Source organism: Ursus arctos, unplaced genomic scaffold (assembly GCF_023065955.2).
Source record: "Ursus arctos isolate Adak ecotype North America unplaced genomic scaffold, UrsArc2.0 scaffold_3, whole genome shotgun sequence".
Lineage (NCBI taxonomy): Eukaryota > Metazoa > Chordata > Mammalia > Carnivora > Ursidae > Ursus > Ursus arctos.
Genome location: NW_026622985.1, coordinates 14,607,344 through 14,622,746, shown reverse-complemented (window position 1 = coordinate 14,622,746; position 15,403 = coordinate 14,607,344). Strand labels below are relative to the sequence as shown.

Below are 15,403 nucleotides of genomic sequence, written 5' to 3'. Positions count from 1 at the left end.
CAGGGAAAGAAGTAGAAATGTGGAATTGACCATTATTACAATCACTGCTGGATGGGAAGGCTCAGGTGTCATGCTGTCCCTTACCTTGGGCTCTCAGTTAGATTGCAGCAAAAAAAGAACACAGAGGCCAAAGTAGACTTTTCATTCCTTTTACTGTGCCTATTTTGAAAACCACTACAAACTGCAGGTGGCAAGGACGGCGGCTTCCAGGCAGTTATCTGGTGAAAGAGTCCAGGGGATGCAGCTGTAAGGTGCATGCTGGCTGTGCGCAGAGGCATGGGGAATTGGTGGCTGAGGGGCTGGTGGACACTAAGAAGAGAGCGGTGCTGGAAGCCCCTGTGGATGGTCCCCCGGCCCCGCCCCTGAGTCATGGCAGCATTTATTCTTGCTGCAGAGTGAAAGTTTCTGTTTGCCCAATGATTTGTAAACCCGTTCTGCAATAATGACACAAGAGAAAAAGACACATGTGAACTGAAATGACCCAATCTCAGAAAGAAGTCCCACTAGATCCTCAGCAACACTTTTAGGGACAGTAGCCAATGGACATAAGGGATCCTTGGTGCCACCATGTGTTAGGAACTCTTCCCATTGCCATAGAGCGCTGGTCTCCCGAGCAGACAGACGGCCATGATGGCGGAGTAGACCAGGCTCTTGAGGAGAAGGAGGACGTAGGTGTAGTAGGCAGACGTGTTCGTGAGCTGCAGCTGCAGGATGGCTAAAAGAAGCATTTTATTAGTTTCATGTGTTGTTTTGAAAGGGTCGGACTTACTAATGGGAGAGAGGTGACAGCATACATTTCTGCTGACTTAGGTTGAAGTGACACTCTCACACCAGCACAGCTGGATAGTAAACACCAACACCACCATCACCACCACTGAGACAACTCAGAACCCAGTTTGCAGGTCAAGCCAGTCAAACACCTGTGAAATTCACCTAGAATTTCCGAAGTATTAAAAAATAAGGTTGTGTTTATAATTAATGAGTCCAATAGGAAAAAAGGCATTGGTGATAAATAGCTTTTAGCATTTCTTCATCCTCACCATGCCTGTAAGTACGAATAAGAGGCAATATCCATTAAGTACAAACTAAATGTCACTTATTTTGAGAACTTTGTGTGCAAAGCTTAAATCTTATTTAATTTTCAATAACCTAAGAGATTATTATTTTCATTCCCATTTTACAAATCAACTGAGGACAGAGAGAGAAGCCGTTTGCCTGATTTCACGCAATTAGTAAGTACTAGAATCCAGGTTTCGATCCCAGCAACACGGCATTTAAGAACACTTTCTTTTTTTTTTTTTTTAAAGATTTTATTTATTTATTTGACGGTGATAGAGACAGCCAGCGAGAGAGGGAACACAGCAGGGGGAGTGGGAGAGGAAGAAGCAGGCTCATAGCGGAGGAGCCTGATGTGGGGCTCGATCCCACAACGCCAGGATCACGCCCTGAGCCAAAGTCAGACGCTTAACCGCTGTGCCACCCAGGCGCCCCTAAGAACACTTTCTTAACTGCTCTTTAATTGTGCACCTCCACATGCAATAAATACCCAGACATCAACATGATTAAGCAAAACTATAAAGTTGGATGATGATGATGATGATGATTAGAAGTCCCTTGATAATGAACATGGAGGGTGGATCGGCAGGGCTAGAACCAATGCTCTTCATCACTGCCTTTGTTCATATGTGGGGAGAAAGGGCCAGGAGCTAGTACTTATGATGTAGCAGCTAAATGAGTATCTATGCTAGACGTTCCACATATGCCACATTATAACTTCTATAACTGAATTAGGTGATATCTGTGTTGATTTGGTGGGTTCAAAAAATGTAAATAGTTTATCCATACTCATGCAACTGATCATTAAAAGAGTGGAGTTTAAGTCCAGTCTGTGACACTTGAAACCCAAAACCACATCCCCTCCTCATGCGTGAACCTGTCTCAGGGCTTTGGCTTTGGAATTTCAGGAAGGATAAAAACGAAGGAAATATATGAACGCTTGATTCAGATGGTCTGGGATGAAGCCATAGATCTCACCATGTGGTGTGCAGACTTAAATAATTTCAGCGCATTGCCCTCATTGTAAAATGGGAATAAAATCCTTCACAGTTGAGTATTAAGAGACTTAAACAAAAGGCCCTCTCAGCGCAGCACAATACCTTCTGTACACGAAGCTCCCAGTGTCGGTTCATGTTACTAACTACCAGCAAGAACAAAGACAAAAAATACAGAAGCAACAGGATAGCATGTCCTCAGTCAGTAGTAACAAAGGCTGCAGAAGTGAATGGAATCCATTGCTGAAAGAATTCAGAGCACATCACTGCAGCCCTAATTTATAGTCCTCTCCCACCCAAACCAGCATTTACTGTGAGAAGATGACTCCTGAGAAATGATGGATTGACTTTAAATATCACTCAGTCTATTTTGCAAGCTCCAGCCATTCTGAGGCTTCTCCCTGAAGCCAGGGAAGTTCAAAGGTTATGTTGGTCAGGTGGAAAAAATGCTGTAGCATAACTAATAAGGCAAACATTGACAAAAACTTACCATTTTCATCCGTCAGAGAATCTTTGGTGGAGTTAGTAGCGGGCTCTAAAAGAAATGAGAACATGTATTATTCAATTGTTCATATCCTTCTTTGACATTGTCTGTGTTGTGAATAGATGGATAGATAGATGATAGATGACCGATGATAGATAGGTAGATAGATGATAGATAGATAGATACATAGATAGATAGATAGATAGATAGATAGATAGATAGATAACAGTTAGTCGACAGAGAGGAGAACCATCACTAATATGTGCCCCACAATTCCAGAAATGGTTGGTCTGATTCTGTGTAATTCAGTAGGTTCAGTCAGTAAGTTCCTAGTTATGACATGCAAATTCCCATGTCCACTGGTTACAGGTTCCAGTTCCGGGTGTTGAAACTGCAGCTGGGGAGCTATGAAGCCTTGGTTTACTGACTTGTGGCCTTAAGCTAAGTGAGTACACTTTGAGCCTGTGGTTTTCCTTTTTAACAGCCCTGCCTTTTGATCAGATTCTCAGCTTAACTGAGCGCTGGGATCAAAATTGAGGCATTACCACCACTCTCAGCAACTGCTCTGAAGTTCTCACAGTTTTTGTTGTTCCTCTGGATGACATTCATAGTTCTTGACCTTTCGCTTAACCCTTGTGATGTTCCCAGGTTACCACTTCAGCTTTACAGTTTTTGAGTTGGTCATACTCTTCATTCTTTGCAATATTCTAGTCTTAGAAAGATCATATGCTTGGAGATTACGGGCTTTGAATTTGCATGTCAAGCTTCTGAGAGAACATAACACACCAAGCAGGTTGTTATGATGCCTCTAAACAGGATAACTCCCCGTGTTTGGAGTGCCATTTGATGCCATGGTCCTGAAGACTCAAAGAAATTGAAATCACACAAGCAAGAAAGACCCTGCTGAAGGAGTCACTCTTTTAAGCCAAATGTCCTGCACCCTGATCTGATATCATTGGGTTTTAGCTTCCCCGATAGTGTTCATCTGGGTATAGCACGTGGTGTTGCCGACAGCACAGATCCAGCCTTGCTCAGCTGAGTCATAATCAAGGGCTATCTGACTTTCAAGCACTGCTTTGGCCAGAGTCTAAGGACTTTTGTTGGGCAGCCATTGCTTTAGGAGGGATTCTGCAACGATTTCAAGAACGAAGGAGAAAGTCTTCATCATACCTCATTTACATTTATTCCTAACCAGGGAAGTAGGGCCAGCCGAAGGAGTGAATCCTGGTGGATTAAGTGAATCCTGGTGGCTTTTTGGTAGTCCCTACTAAATCAGGCTGTAACTTTAGGGGAGTCAACCAATGAGATGTCCTCTTTACCTTGAGAAAACTTAGGACCAGGGTTAGACATTCTCATAGCCTGAAATAAGGTTGCTCTAAATTCCAGAGGTTACTGCCTTTGGCAATCATCGAGATATTCAGGCCATTGCCAGAGTAAAGGGAAAGAAAAGAGGGATAAAGGATTTCATATTTGGTTAAAGTATGATGTCTTCAACCCCTGTTTACGTGAAAACAGTTGATTTGGATGTCAGCTACGTTTCTTACTCTCAATTTGATTCAGAAACTCCAGTGTCCGGGCAGGACCCAGTGTCAGATGGAGACACCTGTAGTTGTGGGATGTGTACAAACTTCAGGCTTTAGTTTTACAGTAGGAGCACGTGGTAAGGCCCCTCATCTACAGGGATGTCTAGGGCTGTCTTCCTCTGATGATGTGTGTAAAATACCTAATCACCAGGCTATAACCTGTGACCGACAGGATCCTTTCAATTGTGATCTAGGAAGGTTTCCATAAGCTGGTGATGACGGCTTTGAGCTTCAGACATTGGAGAGTTACTCTAGCTGGTCAGACTAGCAGGTCACACAAAGGATCAGCGGAAGGTTGTACACCCATACAGGTGCAAACCAGGAAGTTTGCAAGTTTTTCCTAAAGGCTCCTGTGATTTGCCCAGTGAAGTAGGAGCCTTGGTCACTGGAGATCACAGAAGGTGTGGCCCAAGGGGGAAACCCATTTTTAACAGTGTCTTTGCCATATGAGGACATCAAGGATAGGCTTTAACCCATGCAGAAGATACATACACAATGACAAGGGAGTATTGTGAACCCACACTAAGGGCAGTGGAATGAGGTCCAGTTGCAGATGTTCAAAGAGTCCAGAGGGAGGAGGCATGAAACCTCTGGAGAGTAAACAGTTGTTCCAGGATTTGGGACCTGATAGGTTAGACATTGATGGTAAATTGTTTCGTACTTTTGGGGTCTCCAACCCCACAGTTACCAAGCCAGTTCCTCAAGACAAAAAAGAAGCTTTTAAAATTTTGCAATTTGGGGCTTGCCTGGGTGGCTCAGTCAGTTAAGTGTCTGCCTCAGCTCAGCTCCTGATCCCGGGATGCTGGGATCCAGTCCTGCATGAGGTTCCCGGCTCAGCAGGAAGTCTGCTTTTCCTTCTCCCTCTGCCCTCCAACTCGTATCTCTCTCTCTCTCTCAAATAAATAAAATAAAACCTTCAAAAAGAAATATTTTGCATATTTGCTACATATCTGTAATCTGGGACTATAGTTCTTAGGTAAAAAAAACCCAGATTTATCAGAAAAAATAATAAAATTTAAAAATTAAAAAAAGAAAAATAAACAAGTATATCAGAAAGTGGTGAGCTCATCTCTTTGGAATTTACGGATCCCATTAGGTACGACTTTGGGCTTCTCAGAGCCAAACGAACACCTAGAAGGGATGTGTCTGGGATTGAGGATTTCGTGTTTTACAGGGTAGCTCCTTGCACAGAAGTTTTCTTGAGGTTGATGGGTGACCTGGTGCTGATCCAACCCATTTCCTGACCAACTCATACTATCAGGGGAGTGTTCTTGAAATAGCAAATGCTCTTATAGCCTCTACATGCTTGACTCATGCCCACCAATTTTTGTGGCTTTTTCCACGTTCCTCTGTTAGCAGTGGCTTTATCTACACTGCAGACTGACACTTATGTGCACAGCAGTGTACGGACGGTAAGAGATGTTACCGAGTTCTGGCCACAGGAAGACTGTGGGCACCGCCAACAGTTCTGGAAACTTGCTGAGGTTTCCACCTGGGGAGCTTGGTCTGAAAGATTAGGGACTTGGCTGTGGGCCCACCCTTCTGCCAATTCAGCTGGATTCTGGGCAAATATACCAGCTCAACGGAGCTCCAGACAAACACGCTAGCTCCACTGAACACTGGCGTAACACTCTGCCAGCCCAGGCCAGCCTGCCCTGTAAAGCAAAGCCAATTAGATGAGGATTCGAGCACAAAGAGAATGGAGCTTAGAACCAAGAACTCACCCACAGCGCTTGGAATAGGCGAGAAAGATCCTGAACTCAGAGGGCTCACAGTTACCACGTCTGTGTTTTGCTTTGTCTCTGAATGGCCCTGGGAGTCCCCTTCAGATTCCATCGCTGCCATCAAATCTGTTAAAGAACCAAAATTCAACCCAGTAAATGTTACAGACCTAATGGTGTTAATAATCCATCGATGAATGAATCACGCAGCATCCCATCTAGCAGAAGAGGGGGCTCAAAAGGAATAGAGGAAAGGAAATGTTTTAACAATAGACAGGAGCAGAAAAAAGAAAATTCTTGGCAAAGAATCCATTGTTTTAAGCAAGGTCACCCTCCAGGGGAATTGAAGGGGTGTTTCTTGGTGATGGCCAAGGAATTCCCATGTTGACTGGGTAATGAAGTGAGAAGGACTGTGATGCTTAGAAGAACATTCTTGAAAGATTTATAATTGTTCTTATTTCCTGATCAAGTAAGATCATCAATAGTGGACCCTCTGAGCATTTGTTAAGTGTGAGATTGCCAGGTCTTTTCACGTGTATTGCTTCATTTTATCCATGAAATGACTATAAAAAACATCACCGTGACATTAATATTTGGGTTGATGAAACTGAGTTGAGAAAGGTTAAGTGAATTGGTCTCTTTTTTTTCTCTGTATGTCCCATAGGCCGTACTACTTTCTTTTAAAGATTTATTACTTATTGAGAGACAGAGAGCACAGGGGGAAGGACAGAGGGAGAGAACCTCAAGCTCTAATGCTGAGCACGGAGCTCAACGCAGGGCTTGATCTCAAGACCTTGAGATCATGACCCGAGCGGAATGAGGAGTCAGATGTTCAACCAACTGAGCCACCCAGGTGCCCCCAAAGCCCATACTAGATTAATTCCATGGAGAAATAGCAGGACATTGATGCTTTCATTAAACAACATTAGAAAAAAATTTCTATTTGCTTGTTTTCATTAATACTTGACAGAAAATGTAGGGTTTTCCCTTTGAAACAAAGGGTTCTGGAAGGTTATATTCATGTAATATGCACCCATCTTGAGGCACCTGGGTGGCTCAGTTGTTAAGCGTCTGCCTTCGGCTCAGGGCGTGATCCCAGGGTCCTGGGATCGAGCCCCGCATCGGGCTCCCTGCTCAGCAAGAAGCCTGTTTCTCCCTCTCCCGCTCCCCTTGCTTGTGTTCCCTCTCTCGCTGCCTCTCTCTCTCAAATAAATAAATAAAATCTTAAAAAAATATATGCACCTACCTTTGTTTATTGAAGGAAAAAGAATCTCTTGATTAACCTTTGTTCTATCACTCTCATGTTTGACGATACATTTGTGTTCTTTATCCAGTGATGCTCCAGCCACGGTCAGCCAGCTGAATTTCATGTATGCGCCCTTAGTCTTCATGGTGTCTCCCTGCTGTGATGTCAGAATTGTTTTGTCATCCTTTTCTTGCCAATCTATCTTGATAATGTCAGGGAAAAAATCCTCAAGAAGACAAAGGTACGTTCCAGCCTTCTGGACTTTTATTTCAGCAATTGAAGGAAGAAAAACTGTGGGCTTGGGGGAAATGTCTGCATCAGGACTTTTATCTGTTGGAGAAAATGGAATAACAATTAAAACATAATTGGAGGGCGCCTGGGTGGCTCAGTTGGTGAAGCGTCTCTTTTCGGCTCAGGTCATGATCCCAGGGTCTTGGGGTAGAGCCCCACATCAGGCTCTCTGCTTAATGGGGAGCCTGCTTCTGCCTCTGTCTCGCCTGCAGCTCTGCCGACTTGTGCTCTATTCCAGTGTGTGTCAAATAAATAAATAAAACCTTTAAAAAAAAACAACCATAGTTATGGAAACACAAACATTGTGTGGTTTGGAAACGCCCAGCACATAATAAAGGGAAGGAAAGTTGTATAGAATCGGTGTTTACCATGGTTTTTCACCCACAAAGGGTTACGAGGTGCTTATTTTCTTAGTTTCCTTGGGAAAAGAGGGTCTAGAGGTTATATAACTTGCCCAAGGTTACAACTATTAAGTAAAAAGTCCTGAATCAAAACATGCAATATTTGTAAATAATACATAGTCACTTGTTTGAGTGGAAATTTAGCAAGTTGACCTTTCAGTTACAAATACAGATCCCATGGCCATTTCTGATACTAGAATTCCTCTCCTTGATTTCTGATTTTATAGAATATTTCCTTCTCACGTCTGAACCACTGCAGGATTTTGAGTAGGGCAAGGTTTAATGCTGCACCTCCAAGTTATTTACAATGCCTGAAATTTAGAAACAAAATGGCCGTATTTCCAAAGCTTCTATTTAAAAAAATTATTGATTATTTTCAGAAATGTTCTTATAGTAACCTAATCAAGTAATGCAGTGGTCAGAATTTTGTTTTGCTTCAGGAAAGGTTCACTAAAAGTATATTTTATATTGGAATTTTTTGAAGATACCTTGACTAAGAAGACACCGTTTGACCCTTAGCACCTCTCCCCAAATCTGAATCTGCCCTACAAGCCTGCTGAACTTGGTGTAGGACCCCTCAATTTTCTTTCATTTCACCTGCTGAATAAAGTTATATCTAACAGCGTCGTGTTAACAGTTATAGTCTGAGTTTTTTGCAGACATAATGTCAAAATATATAATGAAACATCATGGTTTTCAAGGTCATGTCACTTGAAGGCTGGAATAGTCCTTGGTTATACATTTATTATTAATTAATGATTCAAATTGTAAATAGTAGAACTCTTTCCAGTTTGAGTTCCAACTGAAACACAAATGCTTTACTATTTTCTCTTTCCACTAGTTTGGAGTTGGAATAATAATTTCACGGGCCATTTCCTAAGAAAAGAATAAATGGATTTCTCCTCTGAGAGGAAAGGAAAAAAAATTCTTCAGAATTTTTGCCTGTGCACCAAAGCTCCTTATTTTTATACTAAATAAGTAAGCGAACAATGATGAGTTTTTTTATTCATGGTATAAATAAATATTAGGTCATAATGCACTTCTTTTAATTTTGTACGTCTTCCTTATAGTGCAAATAGTATTTTACTGATTATAATAGTAAGACACTGTATATTTCCTCAACCATATATTTTTGTCTTTTAATTTAATTTCAATTTAATTTAAAAAACATGTTATATAAAGCAAGATTTATTTTTCAAAGTACATGGTATTCCCATAATTTTTGCCTCAAGTCAATACATTAAAGAATTTAGTTTTCACCTTAAAAAGGTTGGTTTTTGATAGGAACACTTCTGATTCATCACAGTAAGGGACTTGAATATCAAATCATGAGTTTGGAAAAATCTGGATGGTAAGACATTATGCTTACTTCCTGTCCCTTTTCCTTAGCTAGAGCCCTGAAGTTTCATTCTTTTCAGGATAGAAGGTAGCTTGAACTTTCATAACTTTCTCAATGTGATAGTTAACTGAGCATTCAATAGTATTCTTGATTATATATGATTAGCGGCTATATTTTATGGAATTATATTACATGGTTTTTTTAACATTGCTTTTTATTAGGATTTTATTTATTTATTTTAGAGAGAGAGAGAGTGGTGGGCAGAGTGGTGGGGGAGAGGCCGAACAACAGGGGAGTGAGAATCCTGAGCAGGCTCCACGCTCAGCCTGGAGCCCAACATGGAGCTCAGGACTCAATCCCACTACCCTGAGATCATGACCAGATGCTTAATCGAAAAGCCACCAGGTGGCCCACAACATTCTTTATTAAACTTATTAAGAGTGGGGTGCCTGAGTGGCTCAGTTGTTAAATGTCTGCCTTCAGCCCCCGTCATGATCCCAGAGTCCTGGGATCCAGCCCTGGACTGGACTCCCTGCTCAGCGTTCAGTCTGCTTCTTCCCTTCCCCCTGCTCCTGCTCTCTCTCTCACTCACTCTCTCTCTTTCAAATAAATAAATAAAATCTTAAAAATAATTATTAAGTGTTTTTTATGGCCACAATCATTGCATTGATTTATAAAACTGAAACCCGTATACAAAATAAATGAAATTTTCAATGCATTTGTAATATTCATAATTAAAAAATTTTTCAGGTAAATTGCCCAAGTTGTATATATTTGATGAATATGAAGCAGTGTGAATTCTATATAAATTAACCAAATGCAACGAGATTTTCAATTAAATATGTATTTCAAATCTGCATATTAACATTGATTCAAAATTCCTATTTTCTTCTTCTCATTTTTTATTAAAAAATACTTAAAGCTATTTCTTATGTAAATATGAATTTCAGGTTTATGACATTTCTCAGTATATTTAAAAGGACTAACTGTATCTCTAACTATATTCCGACATATTTTCTAAATAAAATTTAAAATTTTAATTGTTTTTCTACTAAATATCAGTATGAAGGCCAAACCTGTTAGTGTTAGACATGATTTCAATTAAGATAAAGGATTAAGATTTAAGTACATTTGACAACTTAAAAATACCAAAAAAAGACCCACATTTTAATTTCATTTTTGTGACAAGTGAGGGAAAAGTCCATTAAACAAATACCTCTAAATTCAAGTTTTTTGTGTATCAGTGGACAGTAAAGTAACGTCCCGCTAGAGCGGTTAGAAGTCGAGCTGAATCTCCTGGAGAATTTCTGCTCTGTCAATATGATCGGTTACAAACCACTCTCCACACTGGATACGATTCTCCCTTTAGGTTTGAAATGGGGCAACATCTATGCAGCGCCTGTTATGTGTTAGACCACGTGACAAATGCCTTATTCACTGTCTCTCGTTTGATTTTCATATGACCCTTGCTCATACATCCTGTTATCCCATCTTTTGGATTAGGAAACTGAGACCAGAGAATAATCACCCAAGTCCACATAAGTAGCAAGTGGTGAAGCCAGATCTCCAGGTCAGCCTGAGTCCAAAGTCCAGCCTCTCTGCCAACACCCTTTCACCATCAGAAAAGGCAATGTGTCAACTCACACAACTTATCTGTCCTGATCAACTTTGTTCTTGGGCCAAATGCTTTCAAGACAATTACACATGTTGTACATGAACACTTCATGCAAGTTCACACGGACACAAGGTCAGATCCTATTACAGTGTTTGCACGATGTTGTCTATGCGGACCTTTACTGGAAGGATTGGTATACAGATCTCTCCTGAGATTGCCACATCTAAACATGCTATGAAAATGAGAGATTATAATTATCATTACCACTATTATTAGCAATTTGTTTGTGATGATTGTGTGTCATCATTAAAATGATGACATTTTAATCTCACGGGACCAAGCCCTCCCTTACTAATGGGAATGCAGTATTTGGGGACAATTGGACCTGTGTCAATCAAGCATCAAGATTCATTCCTTCGTTTGCACCTCTCTTTGCTCTACTATGTCTGGAATTCTCTGAACCTGATCACTGAAAATGTGTCCTTCACACAACAATCATTAGGGAATCATTTGTCTTATCTTACCCAATGCCTTTCCAGTGATAAGAACATCAAATGGAAGCTAGTAAAGCCCAGTAATATGGGGTCACTTCATGGAACTGATTCACCTGTGTTGTCCAAAGCAGATGGCACTTTTCCCATCAACAACACAATCCATGAGCATTCCAAGCTCTCCTCAGAAATTTCTACCTCAAACTGACTTCCTTCCAGCTCATGTCCAAAGTTGGGCTTCAGACTCTTACAGTGAACAGTCATGGTGGAATGACTAGAGCAATGGCTAATTGCCTGGTCCTCCAAGCCTTCTATTGTCACGTTAGATCACTAGACTGTCACCTGCCTGACCAGGTCGGCTGAAGGTCACCATCTGTGAGTGACATTAATGTCATGGCGCCCATAGAATGATGCAGTGGGAGCATGAAATGTGTTTGTTAAAGACCATTTCTTCCATTTTATAAAGCGAATGTGGAAGGCAATGCCCACTGTTTCTCTTCACATTCCTCCTAAAGGTCTCATGCATTGAAGTCCTTTCCTCATTTTATGGTGGGAAACACATAACCTATTTGAAAATCTGGTGTGCTTTGTTTTCTCAGTTAATAAATACTAGGTGCTTCGTTACATTTTCCTCCTACCTTTGAAAGTAAAATTTTACCCTATGTTTCTTGTTAGATAATCACAGGCCTTTTTCTTCTATTTTCCTTAGTGCTTTTGGTCTGCTACTTTTATCTCATTGCCTAACTGTGCTTGCATAATTTACATCTTCTCAAATTGATTTTGGCAATAGGCAGTATAAATAAATGAGAAACAGTTCATGCATTAGAACTTGTTTCTTTTTCTGCCCCAGAGCTTCATATTTTAGTCAGGTCTACCTCAAAGGTGACATGAAAAAACGCGACAAGATATCTGCAGATCCCACTCTGTGATATAAATGCAAAACATTCAGAGTTCAAACACCCTGAAATCAGAGCATGAGGTGAAGCTTTCACTCCCAACATTATGCCTCATAAAGCAGAGGCTGCGTATGTTTCAGTTTGGGCAATCTCTCATTTTAAAAGATGCTCTTCTAATACTCTACTTTGATTGAACAATATACCTGGACAAGATATCAACCTGAAATAAACTCAACTGAGGCCAGTTTAGAGATAGCGCCAGTAAAAAAATAAAATAAAATAAAGAAGTTTCATATGGATTTGGTAAATATTACCTGGGACTAAAGTCTCTATACTCTATGCTTACATTGTACATATACAGAATGATAGAATAAATTTAAAAAATGCTTATTATAGGGGGCGCCTGGGTGGCACAGCGGTTAAGCGTCTTCCTTCGGCTCAGGGCGTGATCCCGGCGTTATGGGATCGAGCCCCGCATCAGGCTCCTCCGCTATGAGCCTGCTTCTTCCTCTCCCACTCCCCCTGCTTGTGTTCCCTCTCTCGCTGGCTGTCTCTATCTCTGTCGAATAAATAAATAAAATATTAAAAAAAATAAAAATAAAAAATGCTTATTTTATAAGTGGATGTTCCAATGAAATATCCAAAGACATCACCATAAAGCCATCCCCAAACAGACACTCAGACCCTAAGATGACTCAGAAATTTGCTCGGAAGTATACCTATTAGATGCATGTGAAGAATCTGAACAAAATCTTTAACAAAATATGAGGTTAAGAAAAGCGGTATTTCTCAAGTGATATTTGTAATAACATAATTTTTAATTTGTCGGTATAGTCCAATGACGATATAAACTATTAAAAGTGAATATTTGAGGGGCACCTGGGTGGCTCCGTGTGTTAAGCATCTGCCTTTGGCTCAGGTCATGACCCCAGCGTCCTGGATGGAGCCCATCACACTGGGCTCCCTGCTCAGCTGGGAGTCTGCTTCTCCTTCTCTGTCTGCCTCTCCCCCCAGCTCCTATGCACTCTATCTCTCTCTTGCATGCATGCTCTCTCCCTCTAATATATAAAAAATAAAATGTTTTATTAAAAAAGTGAATATTAACTTTATATATATGTTAGTGTAATTTTATATATTCAGTTATAAAACCTCTCCCTAGTTTACATCCAGATGTTCCCACTGAAAATGGAGAGATCAACTTATGCCGAGGCTAACGATATATGAGGTACTGCTTACTATATTCTACTCATTTTTAGAAACGTGTAACAATGAGTCTTAAAAATTGAAAGTATTATGCAAATGTTAACAATTATTCTGAAGTGACCTGTAGACTAGATCATAATTAATACAATTTTCTGTACTCCTGATTTAAAAAGGACTCCACTGAGTGATAATTGGAATTTGTAGAACTGTTTTAATGAATTACCGCGTCCCAACCTACGCGGTAGCTATTTCCATATTCAATTCCACAACATCCACTTGAGATGGTTGTTACCTTGACAGAAAGATGGATGGAAATACAGCAAATGTTAACAGAATAAGTGTCGTCATAAATTTTTAATACTTTATTTTTTTCTCCTTTCCAATTTTTCCCTAATGGGTATATATTATTTTTATACTGATAAGAAAGCAATAACCAGTGAATCAAAATTTATCTGCTGAAGGACGATTATACAGAAAATGATAGATTCAGAATCACAGTCCACATTATTCTCTGCACCTCACTCTCCTAAAAAAATTTTTTCAGGACCTCATGAATTACATCTGTGTCACCATTATGTAATTAGATTGCTAGAATTTACACTGCAGTCAGTTGGAGAAAAAACTGGGACTAGAAGGTTGCTTTCCAATGTATGAACTCATCTGTGCCTATGATCACTCCCAGAAAGACACCAAAATATATCTTTCCTTTCACTTTTCCAATGTTTCACCAGCCTTGTGAAAATTCTTTGAAAACATACTTATTTGACTAGATCCTATAGGGTAGAAACATCCCTGTGACACTTTCTCCCTCATCCAGGCAAAATTTCATGTCTAAGTCTAATGAAGAATGAACAAAGTTACTAGACCGAATTTGGAAAAAAACTAACCCAGCTTATGACCTTCTTGGATACATTTGTGCAGTTAAATATGTCGATACCTGATACAAATCGCCTTCAGACAAAATGGCAACTTTATCAATTTTTTGTTCTTTTTTCTTTTCCTTTGGTATTTTTGGAATCTAATAAATAAGATACACAAATTTCTTTACGAATCTTTCAACACAGAAATCTCTACGGGACCTCACATCTGCACCCTGTAGGGACCCCAGTTGCTCTAGCTGGTTAGCTCCTTGTTAATGTCCTCCAGGCTAGCTCAGGCAGCAATTACGCCCAAGGACTGGGACAGAGTCACCTACCTCTCCAAGGATCCCGCTGCTGTTTGTGACCAAACTGGGACCAAATCCTAGAATTCTGGGCCAGCACCAGCACCTAGCCTGCCCTCCCTGCCTCAACTGCCCTCCCCTACCTAATAGGGAAGAATTAAAAAATATTTTACCTGTAACCCTGAGAATTGTGCCAGGACCAAACACTTTGTTTTCCCAGCTAAAGGAGATCCACTGTCTGAAAAGCTTTTACAGAAATCTCCCTGTGTGCCTCTTTTAAGATTGTGTCAATATTTTTTGAATATTTATATAAATATATATAAATAAGCACCTCTGACATTAAACAAAGATGAATCTCAAGCAAAATCACATTAGACACGAACATAGTCAAGAATGGACGAACTGATCCTCTCTGCCTGGACAGTTTGGGTCTGTCCTTCCCATCTCACTCACACGCATTGGAGAATCTGATTTTACCTTTCCTTCTCATTTTCCTGAAACTTCTTTTTATTTTTTAAAATATTTTATGTATATGTTTAACACAGAGAAGCAGAGAACAATCAGGGGGAGTGGCAGAGGGAGAGGTAAGCTCCCCACTGACCAGGGAGCCCAATGTGGGGCTCGATCCCAGGACCCCGAGATTGTGACCTGAGCTGAAGGCAGAATTTTAACCGACTCAGCCACCCAGGCGACCCTACCATTTTCCTGAAACTTCTAAGTCTTTTTCCTTAAAAGGTTTTCATGTCTCATGTCAGTGCTTTTCCTAGAGTGTAATTTACAGTTACTACTTCTATGATTTTAACAGAGGAACAAAAACAGACAATATATTTGAATATTTAATATACGAATGTTCAATATTTTATAGGTTTTTTAAAATTTCTGCACATTGAAGGGTGGATATCTGGTTTGATTTTAAAGTA

The 15,403-nt window shown here is 40.3% G+C and overlaps 1 pseudogene; it reads right to left on the bottom strand.

Moving 5' to 3' along the window:
- Positions 1-143: 143 nt before the first annotated feature.
- The window catches only part of LOC123001765 (T cell receptor gamma constant 2-like), a 33,915-nt pseudogene continuing 18,655 nt past the window's right edge, over positions 144-15,403 (bottom strand).